General features: G+C 39.2%; 1 protein-coding gene across 13 annotated transcripts in view; it reads left to right on the plus strand.

Moving 5' to 3' along the window:
- LOC148054717 (uncharacterized) overlaps nucleotides 1-10,763 on the plus strand; it is a 338,774-nt gene extending 328,011 nt beyond the window's left edge. For all 13 annotated transcript variants that reach the window (XR_015706635.1, XR_015706634.1, XR_015706636.1 and 10 more), the window contains 2 exons: nucleotides 5,450-5,665; nucleotides 10,521-10,763. The gene's annotated coding sequence lies outside the window, so the exon portion shown is untranslated. The remainder of the gene's footprint in view (nucleotides 1-5,449; nucleotides 5,666-10,520) is intronic.
- The last annotated feature ends 404 nt before the right edge of the window (nucleotides 10,764-11,167 follow it).

Genomic DNA, 11,167 nt, shown 5'->3' on the forward strand with positions numbered 1-11,167 from the left:
TTAATTACACCGTGAAAATGCTTGCTTTTTACAACTGTGATAAAACATATAAAATGAAGTATAAACATATAGTGCAGTATTAGGGCATATGTTCCTTCACTGCATTTTGGAAAAGGGGGGAACGGTTTTTAACATTGCTTAGGCGGGCTTTATGAAATGGCACTTGTGAGCAGAGCCGTATAGCCGTATTACTGTTACGTTTATATGATAAAAAATGTCCAGGGTGTTTCCTCCTCTTATCTAACTGGCCTATTCTACTTTATAATGTTGCATATACTATTGATTACACTATTTCTAATTGTGTGGATTATGTGTGAGTACAGGTAATGGTAAATTCACACTGGAGTCTACTTGGCCCGTAAAAATTTTATGCAACTCTGAGGAAAAGTTACTGTTATTAAAGAACCATTTTGGAAACCAATGTGCCTGTTTTAACAGCCCGGCCTTGATACTTTAATGCAGTCAGTGTTTTGGATGAGTGCAGGTGTAGATGTAATTATGAATTTAAAATGGTCCAGGAATATTTAAGAACAAAAATACCTCCAATGTAGAGGTTAATTTCTCGTGAATAATGGCTACAGAACGATTTTGTCATTTTCTGTCTTAACCTTCATAATATACCCTTCCATAAGAACAGTCTGGATCTGAGTGTCTGTCAGCATGTTATTGCCAATTCCAATGTTTGGCATTTGTTATGATTTAATAATAATAATAATAATAATAATAATAATAATAATAATAATAATAATAATAATAAATTTTTGTTTATTTCCTCATACATTTTAGCCTTCAGAACTTGTTTTCTTTGCAGCATTTTCCCTGTAGTCATGAGGGATTTTTATGTATATGTAGAGAATCTGACATAATACATTAGTCCAGTAGCTGGGGCATTAAAAAGAAAGAAACATGACACTTGCGATTCTGAGAACTGGTAATACTGCTTTTAGGATTTAGGAAGATTTTTTTTTAATGGAACGTTTATGTGCTTGTATGTGAATCCGTTACATGACATACACCGTGGTTAGCAACAGCTTATGTGTATCATGGCTCAGGTTCCCATACACTCCTGACAGTATGTATATTCATGAGATTCATGACATTTTCCTGCATCTGCTCTTATAACAGATTTCGTTTCAAAGCAGCACTTCATTGATGTAGTACACTGACACATTTTACGTATAATTGCTTTTCATCTGGTTGTATGATTATTTTGTGACACCTAGTGGATAAATTGATAGTAGTGCCCATTTGAATTTCCTCAGTTTTTTTAGATTCTCTTGACAGACATTCTGGCCTGGAAGCTGAATTCACATTACGAACACATAGAGTCTCTTGCTTTCTTACTTCCTCTCACTCTCTTTTTTTTTTTTTTTCTCTTTAACTTTGCTCATGGAATAACTTGCTCATAGCCAGGTGAACAAATATCCAGCACCAGTCTTGAGGAAATTCCAAGAGTTCCAAAATAATACAAGGTAGTAAACGTTAGAAAGTTTCATGATATTGTTTAGTCAGGATCCCTACGTGTGCAGCATGTGATCTTCACACATCAACTTTATCTACTGTATCAACTTTTCTGTGGTGTCCTTCAAACATACAGTTCCCTTAGGGATTGAGTATACACTACATAAAGTTATAAAAGGTTACAAAGAAGCACTTATACTTATTACCGTATGAGGACTCTTAGAAATACCCGTTTCTTTACTGTTCTTAGAGAATGAAATCTGATAAATAATTAAAATATTATTCTATACACACAAGAATGTTTTCAGAATATTTACATCAAGAAACAGTCTAGAAATGCCTTAAATGCATGACCTACTTTCACAACTAAGATATATCTTGTGAGGTATATCTTAATTTACATGTCATGGATTCTGTGCCTGAAGCTTATTTCAAAGTCATTTCTCCTCCAGGAAAATGTTGAAATACTGTCCAGTATGTTTGCTATAAACGCTGTGAGATAGGAAAGTAGGTATTTTTATACGACTCTATTTTTTTATGTTGATAAGTGGCGGGGAATTAATTATTTCAGTTGCGCCAAGTCTGCTTGCTGTATTGCTGGGTTGATAATAGTGTGCATGTTTCTGTCTTCAGAGAAGGTATAATATGCCCCTTGCCCAACAGATTTTAAATTCTGAAATCTTCTGGCAACCCTGAGCAGGCGCAGAACAATAGCTTAATGATAGCTAAGATAAAATTTTAGTAGTTTTTAAATAGGAGCTAAAAGGAACTGTAAGGCACATGAATTTGGAGATAAGAGGTTATGTATTTTTCATATGTGGGGAATTGGAATGGAGTTGTGCAGAGGACATGAAGAAATTGATTTTAAAGACCGTCTTCAAGATCTTAGGTTTCAGCTTGTCACTTTTCAGAGAAAATGTGTTGCATATTTCCACTCCCAAGAGGCTTCAAAATCAGAAAATGTAATACTAAACCACGTCTTTAATACCGACTGACGAGGTGCTCTTTTCCTGTGCTCTTCCTAGTTGCTCATCCTAACAGTTCTCTTGTGACTTTCATTTATGTAAAATTAGGGCCTGTAGCAACAGCATCATGAATAATGGACACAAAGAGTCTAACACACCGTCGAGCTCTGGCAAAGATCTGCTCACTCTCTACCACCTGAAGCCCTGCTTTAAGTCCGTTAATGAATGTTTAACCAGCGAAAGCTTTAGTCTCAGGTAAAAAGACTTACACTGGGGTAAATCTATGGAGAACGCTGGTCACCTGAGAATACAAAGGGTTGTACAGAGGGAGCCGAAACAGGCAGCGCTGTGTGTCTGGCCACCGGAGCTCGTCGCATGTAATTCATGAGGAGCGCTCCCTGTGCCAGCAAGCGCCATGTCGGTGTCACCGCCCCACTCATCCCCGGCACTCCAAAAGCCTTCACCCTCCTCGGTGCGCAGGTGCAAGTGGTCAGATTGGGCCATTGTGGTGAAAACAGCAATTTTTGATGGTTCTTCCCTTGCTTTTTTAAGACTTGTGTTCTGTAAGCCTGGTTTGGGTGTCAGACTGGGCTTGTTGGACGGCTAATGAGGCTGGTAATCTCATTAGCTCGGGCAGTGAGTGTGCGTATAAGACTGCTTTTCGGTGTTTTTGTTGCACCCGCAGCGTGGAGTACTCCGAATGGAAAATAACTGATCAGAGCAGAGGCAAAGTAATCATGACAAAAGCACATGTGTATATTTTTTTTAATCATAACACAACTTGAGGCAGTATCAAAGGGTGGTAACAAAGCTGTTACTGTGCACAGAGATCATCTGCTGGGAACCAAAGAAAAACAATAACTAAAAGGAAAAAGGGATCTCAATAATTAGCGGTGGTGTTAGCAGAATATTCGTGGAGGTCCCTGGGAGTCAGAGGCATGCAAGAGGCTCAGGCTGCAGAAGGATGGCAGAGGAAGGGGACACAAGGCGGAACGCGAACCGGGGAGGCATTGCACCTCCAGAAGCAGGCACGATGCCCTAGCTGCGCTCGGCAGAGGTCTTCACTGCAGGGTGTCCCTTGGCTGGTGGAAGCCTCTCGCTGTCAGCTGGTGTGCCGTGGCCTGGTAAAGCCATGTCCTCACAGGGACATGAAAATGTCTAACAGGGTTAATGAAAATACTTCCTCTTGCAACGGGGCTTTTTTGAGCATGTCTATAGCCTCCCCTCTGCCCCCCCCACCCCCCCCACCCCCCAAAAAAAGGTCACCCGAAATAAACAGCTCACTGCAGTTTTGGTTTGCAAGGCCTGTACAAGTATTTTCCCTGTGTTAATGTATGTGAACTTCCAGGCTTCTGCTTCTTGACTGTCAGGTTGAACCAAGCTCAGTGGCGTGAGCCAAAATACAGTCCAGACCTCAGAACATCGTTCTAAAATGGAAATGAATTTTAAGCTTTTAACAATATTTTAAAACAAACATCCTACTTAGATTGGTGATTTTATGCCAGCTTTTCATATAATGCTATGAACGATTTCGAATGCTGTGGGTCTAAAGTGATCATGACAAATGTAGCAGTTTGTAAAGGATGGATTTTGCTTGTCTGCTGTAATACAAAGCTTATTCGTTGTTAGCACTCGAGTAACTTTATCCTGTTTGTGGTGATGGCAAATGTAAGTGTGCAGAATTTTAGGCTAAATCCATGTAACGCTGAGTTATTTAGACCCTTGGTCTAATCCTGGGTCCCAGACTACTAATTTCCTCGCTCCTACTTGTCAGCTGCTTGGTCTCACTAAAGGCTAAAATTTAAAATGAAAGCCTTGTGGGGCAAAGGGCAGAAGGCATTTTTCTACCAACTAGAATTATTGGCACGGCTGCATTTCTGCAAAATGAATTTTATTTTCTAGTTGAGGCTTAGAATGTACCCTGACAGGCGTTCCCTCTTGGTGCTTAATTAAGTTAGGACTTGCACATACTGGTTTATTGCATGTCTTTTAAAAAGGAAAACAATTTCCAAGGATTTAAATCCATTTGAGAGTGAAAATTCAGTTTTCCAAAAAAGGAATTTGTGGGTTGAGATTGGAGATGGTGGTTTTTAAGATGTCAGATGAATTTTGTTTTCACAATCTTGTGACTCTGGTTAATGTTATTTTCCTGGCTTACATAAGGAACTGAAATAAATAACACTGCCTGACAATGGTATCACATAGAATAGGTGTGACATTGTATGAGTTGTACATATTAAAAAGCCAAACCTGGTTGGCTTAAAAGTCAAATGGCTTATTGAAGATTCTCTGTGTGGTAAGGGGGGTTTCCATCCAAAAATGCTTAAAAACATTACTGAAATAATTGCTTGTGGGATGGCTGAGTATTTAGCCAGAGAGACAGGAAGACTGTGATCCTGACTGTTCTCTGCATCAATGAGTGTGCCGAGTTGCATTTTTTATTTTCATGGGGCTTGAGGGGAAGCGGGAAAGACACAGTTTTGAAGGGTTGGACATCACATATCCAATCAAAGATCAGGGTGCTCAATTTAAGCGTCCAGTTTTGTGTTCAAAGATGTTAAGCAAATCCAGGTAATGTCAGCTGAGTTACAAAAGTTCAAGTCTTCCAAAAATGAGGTCCAATGTTCAACATCCTAAAATAAGCAAATATTTGGGGGGGAGGGAGGGGGGTCATTAATATTTCATTTTTGTGTCATCTGCATGAATACGATCTGCGTTACGGTGTGGAGATAAATTATGAATGTTTAGGAAATGCTTATTGTAGGAAAGGTGTTACATGCCCCTTTTATTCTTAGCTTTTGTGACAAGAGAAAATAAAACTGACACATTTTCTTAGCTCTTTTCTTAACAAGAAACAATCCCTAATTTGTCACAGCTTCATCTCCTCTTACTGCAGACACTCATCTCCCAGATAATCCATCCCTTGCTTTTTCGCTCCTAGGCATAGTAAGATATCAAGGGTACCTGTAACATTTGTTTATCATAAGATGTACCTTACTTGCCGCTGGTGGATCTCCACACAGGTTTCATCTCCCCTGGATGCTGGCCTCACCCTGATTTCTGGGCATTAGGATCTGGTAATCGTCATTTCTGCCACAGAGAGCTCAGAAACGCAGCCCAGCGTGAGTTCCTGCTGCTGCTGCTGCTGCTGCTCTCGCAGCCGTCCGTGTCACGCCTGGCAGCCATCTTAGACCTGGGCAGAAAGCCCATCGGGGCAAACACAACAACTCGGCTGGGAAGTAAGTAGACGGAAAGATTATGCTAGGAAAACATGGAAGATAAATATTTAAGTCTTACAAAACAAATAGCTCCTAGTACACTGAACAGTTCTGCATTCCTTTTGCAGTTTATTTAAAAAAAATGTATCTCCTTAAATATTTATTTGCTTAAGAATACAAGTGCAACCTACAGAGCAACCAGTGATTAGCCCTGGTTTAATTTCTCTTTTTGCGGAAGCTTTAAGAGATTCTGAGTGTTTTCATCATTCTCTTGAATACTATCTTTTATGGGTTTTTAGCGTTCAGAGTATTACATAAGCAAAACTCAGAAATAAATGCAATAGAAAAATAAAAGTTTTGTCAGTGTAGGTACTGCAGTTTGCATAAGCAGAAGACATGATCCCACATTCAAGAAAAATGAGGTGTTGTTTTGATGGAAAACTGTCTTTTTCCTAATGCATTCCATTTTGAAGCATCTGTTTAACATTCAAGAAATTTTACAGCAGTAAGGCTATGAAATGCCTAACACATATGTATAGAACATGTCTGTGAAGGTGCAGAACGCCTTTGATGTATACCCAGCCCCAGCTCCTTGTCTTTACTGCTAGTCAGATCTCTGTACACCCATTCAGTAGGTTAAAGCAGCTATCATTTAGCACGTCCCATTTTTGATACCATTGTAGACCTTTTCTGAAACATGCTACATGAGTGGTCATTTCCGTGGAGGCATTTCCTTGACTTTTGCATGGATCCACATGAGAGTAAGGAAGCTCCTGTGTAGGTCTGGGCTGGTAGTCAGGCTACAGTATGTGAGATGGAATTATTTAAGCTAATGTATTTTTATGTTTTTACGTTCTGTTGCCTTTTTCTTTTCCCTCATACACAAAATGTTCAAGATTTTAGGAACATACATGAAGTATTGCAGAGCTCAGAGAAATTTAGCCACGGAGTTCTGACTCATTTCACAGCTGCTACTTTTTCCCAAATATTTGCAAACAGCTAGATAAAGACAATGGTTTCAGTGAATATGTAAAATTATTTATTAAATAGAACCACGTTACAGTACCTATGATGTAATAAAAAGTAGACAAAGGTGAACAAAAATTATATAACTGATTTTAATAGAATTGCTGCTCAATGCAAGTAATCGTTGGCTCCTAAATTCTTTTCTGATGTGTAAGATTTCTAAGGATCCAGAAGTGTTGACTTCAACTCCTGTGCCCCATAATTTGTGCTGTATTGGATCATCAGGACTTTCTTCAAAGCCACCGAGGCCGAGTGAAGGCATACCGTTGATTTCAATAGCATGTGAATTGCTCCCCTTCTTAAAAGAAGTCTTCTGATGACTCTGAGGAAAATGTTTCCATGCAAAACCGTGAATAGGGTTTGTAGGAACCAGAACAGCACACGTGAATGTTACAGCACCAGGTAACCTCGTTGATGAGCAGACATCACAAACCATTGATGAGCAAACCAAAGTTGATCACCCATTTGGACATTATCACAAAGGTAGAGAATGATAAATTTGATGTGCTAGTCACAGTCTGGCTATACTAATGCCTAATTAAAGATATTATAAAGTTAGTGTACGCGGACTAATGTTCTTCTGTAGCCAGCTGAGAAAGACAAACACTTGTACAGAGAACTGTCTAGAGCAGGAGCCTAACTGAATCAAATTTTAGACAAAACTGTGCTTGTCCACTGAATGTAGGAGGAGGCTGTGGAGGGTTGGTCCTGTGACTATTTCCCATTGTCCCTGCCTGAAGTTCTGGCAGAATCTGTCCTATGCTATTAAATTACAGTAAAGTTTCACAACTAGGGAAAGAGCTGTCGTTTGCCATTTTAGAAGCAGCTGTATTTCAGTAGTGGGTAAGATCACGATATACATCAAACTTCACAGGAGTCACAGAATCTGTGTTTGTAGAATACTTCTTTACTTCTTGAAGGATGCAAGCTGTATGAAGACAGTGTGTCATTTTTGTTATATTTATTTAAAAATATACTTTAAAATATTGTGTGTGAAGTTTGTCATATGTAGGTCACAGGAAACTGAGTCGTTCCCTCCACCAAGTAATTTTGGTCTGAAGTCTCCAGAAAAGTTACCTGCCATGGTACTGCTCTGTCACAACCCTGTCCTGGAAGGATGATGTAGCAGTTCAAATTCCTGCCCAGGGCCTGATCCAGGGCCTGTTGAATTCAGTCTGAAAGCCTCCCTTGGCCTCAGCATCCACCGTTGCAGAACCTCAGCCATTTCAAATGTTTGTGACATTTTTAACAGTGTTAATAGTCTGTAGGAGCAGAGCGGTGACTGTACAGCACTTTGGAAGCTAGAAGATAATCATTGTATGCAGACATGTTGGAAACTGCTGATCTGGCCTGCATCCAGACCCTCAGCCTTCCTGGGGAATATCCTTACGTTGCCACCAGCCTCTGAGCCATCTCTTTCCCCGCTGTAGTCATGGTGCACCACCTCAAGCCTGCACCTGGGGCACTTACCTTCCTCCTGGGAGCCCAGTGAGGTTTTGCATTTGTAAATCATTCAGAATTTTTGGGTAGAAGGTGCTCTGAAATCACAAAGCGCTTGGTCTATGTTGTCCCGGAGTCTGTTAATTAGTAAGGCTTTTAATTATATAACAACCCTACTTTAAAACTGTCCTCTTTCCTATTACATCATAGAAATAGCAGGCTTGGCCCTGTGCCTTTTTAAAAGTGACTGCTGAGGTATTTATTAAGATCAGTTCCAAGACATTTTTCAGTGAGCAGTGAGAGTTGGAATATGGAAATGTCATATTTTTCCTAGTATTAAACAGTTGTTAAACTAGAAACATAACTCTTGCCAGATAGTTATTTTGTATGCATGTCTTTGCTTCAAAGAAGGAAAATGAACATGCATTTTTCTTTCATTAAGTATTTCAAAGTTCATTGTTGTTTGGTGATCTAGTCAATTAAAGTAAGTTTATGAGCAGCTTGTGAGAGCAGAAGACTAATTAATTTTAGGTGTTGGATAAAGCACATTCTTTTCCATTTTTGTCTGCTAATGAGTACTACTAATACCCATAATAACAGATCTTACAGAAAAATATTACACAAAGTTTATGGTATATTACAAATAATTATCTCAATATCTTTGTGAATTAACAAACTACTCCTATTTTTGTGGGAAAATACACATTAAGGCAACATTATGTCAGAATTGCACATAGAGAAAAGAATCTTTACCATTGTTATCATCACAGAAAATAAGAGAATCCTTTTGAAATGGTTAATAAAAGCTCACTGTTCTTTCAACAAGGGTGAACATTTTCCAATCTCCCACCTAGCATTGCACCTAAAAGTGAAAGTGAAGTCAAGATATATTGAAGACAGGCAGGCAATGTAAATCCCTAGAACATATTCAGGCTTTCCAAAATGTTGTCATTGTTTGGATCTATATTTTCACTTCTATCTCTTAGAGTTACTGGAATCAGGCGGAAGTGTAGGATCTTCATCCAAAATTTCCAGTGGGTGGAGGCATTTGGGCCTGTGGGTATTTCAGGCATTTTGCTACTGTGGACACATCCTTTTAATGCTAGATTGGTCCTTTGAACTGTTTTCACTGGACCATCCAGCATAAAGAGCTGCTACGCTGAAAGGTTACATTGGTTTTATTCTTCCACTATAAAGCAAATGCTTATACAACAGTCTCACTTTGAAGTAAATCACACAATACACAGCTTTCCTCCAATTATGTTATGTAACGCTGTTGTATTTATATAAGGATAGGGTTTATTTTACACTGAAAGCACTTTCTGTGAGGTGACTGCACAATACACAGTTACCCACCCAGCACTGCTAAAATTGACTGACTTCTGCACAGAATTTTAGCTAAAGCTCCAATACAAATTCTTGGCTCTTAGGAAAAATACTGAGATCTCTGACTGCACTCAGAAAGAAGATGTTTGGTTTTAAATATTTTATCTAAAAACCAGAGGTACAGGATAGGTTTTTTTTCCAGAGAATTATTCAGAGAGTAATTGACCTTGCCAAAAAGCTGGCACTCAGAAAATGCAGACTTTTAAAACCCTTAAGTACATAGAGAAAACTGTCATGCTTTCTGCTGCAGAGCTTTCCAAATGGGTTTCTTTGATAGCGGTTAGAGAGCAGCTTCTGCTACCAATTTTTACCATTTACATTAATGCGATGTTGAAATCTCTCAAGCCACTCTTTATGTATAGTGTACAGAGAATATTTTATATCCTTTTTGGCCTACGAGGGCATTGATGTTACAAGATGTGAAATCTGGGGTTGTACAGTATTTCCTCCAATACAGTGGTCTCAGAATGGACAGATTTGCGCCATTCCTGTTTTGTGCAACAAATATGCACCATGTACAGCTCACCACAACAGTAGCCTCTTTCTACATGTGGTCTGAGTCCACTACAGTGAAGTTATCTTTCAAGTTGACAGTATGACATTGACTTTTATAGATTAACACATTGCTGTCTAATTTGGTTAGACATCTGTGTTCTCCTTCCTTCTCTGTTTCGTTTAAAAGTATGTTTGTTCCTTGAAGGTGAAGTAGCCGATACCTCTCTCTGCCTGTCTCTGCAATGCTCTTAGCATTTAAGTCAATCTAAAAAAAATACCTTTTCTTTTTTTCACTATACGTTGTCTCTTGCCTGTCTCTTTGTAAGCGGGGGTCCCCATGGGCCATAGTATAATTGTGGTAGTAACCACTGAATGACAAAGCTGATACTGTGCATGGTTCTCCTTGAGAAAATGTATGGAGAAGCTGCGCTCTGCCTTTGCACGTGCTCTCACTCACCTTATAATTGTTTCAGTATGCAGTGAAATGAAATTGATACGTATGCGTTTTCTCTTGCTCCTCTCTTTTTAGGTCCCCACATCAATTTGCTGAAAGCAGTGGCAGATCACTTCAGTTACCCTGAAAGGTGACCTCCCACCTTTGGGGTAAGATGTGCCTTATAGTGAAACATCGCTTTAGTTTATCTGTGTGTGGCGGATGTACGTATCATTTATTGTTTTCTTTAGTTAACTGTTAACAAAAAGTAAGTTAGCTGATTAAGTTAGGGTATTTGCTTTAAAAGTTTGCTTATTTATTAAAGCAGTATTTATATTACGCTATGGACTGGTATCTCAGTTATTTGCACTTCTTTAGATCTGCTCTGAATTTGGAGTGTTGTGGTCCATCAAACTAGGTGGTGGGGAGTAACACCCCCCTCAAACTCTAGCGTAAGTGTGAGGTTAGAGTAGATATACTATAGTGGCAATTTTGCTAGTCATATTAACCAAAGCCTGTGTAGTACGGTAGGGTATGTTTAGTTTGGCCATTGATTCAGAGCTGGGTTACTGTTAATTGAATCATAGAATAGAATCACAGAATCGTCAAGGTTGGAAAAAACCCTTAAGATCATCAAGTCCAACCATTAACCTATCACTGCCAAGTCCCTCTATACCATGTCCTCGAGCACCGCATCTATCTGTTCTTTAAATACCTCCAGGGATGGAGACTCAACCACTTCC

The sequence above is a fragment of the Nipponia nippon genome, unplaced genomic scaffold, assembly GCF_047370975.1.
Source record: "Nipponia nippon isolate SJK-2023a ecotype South Korea unplaced genomic scaffold, ASM4737097v1 scaffold_3, whole genome shotgun sequence".
Classification (NCBI taxonomy): domain Eukaryota; kingdom Metazoa; phylum Chordata; class Aves; order Pelecaniformes; family Threskiornithidae; genus Nipponia; species Nipponia nippon.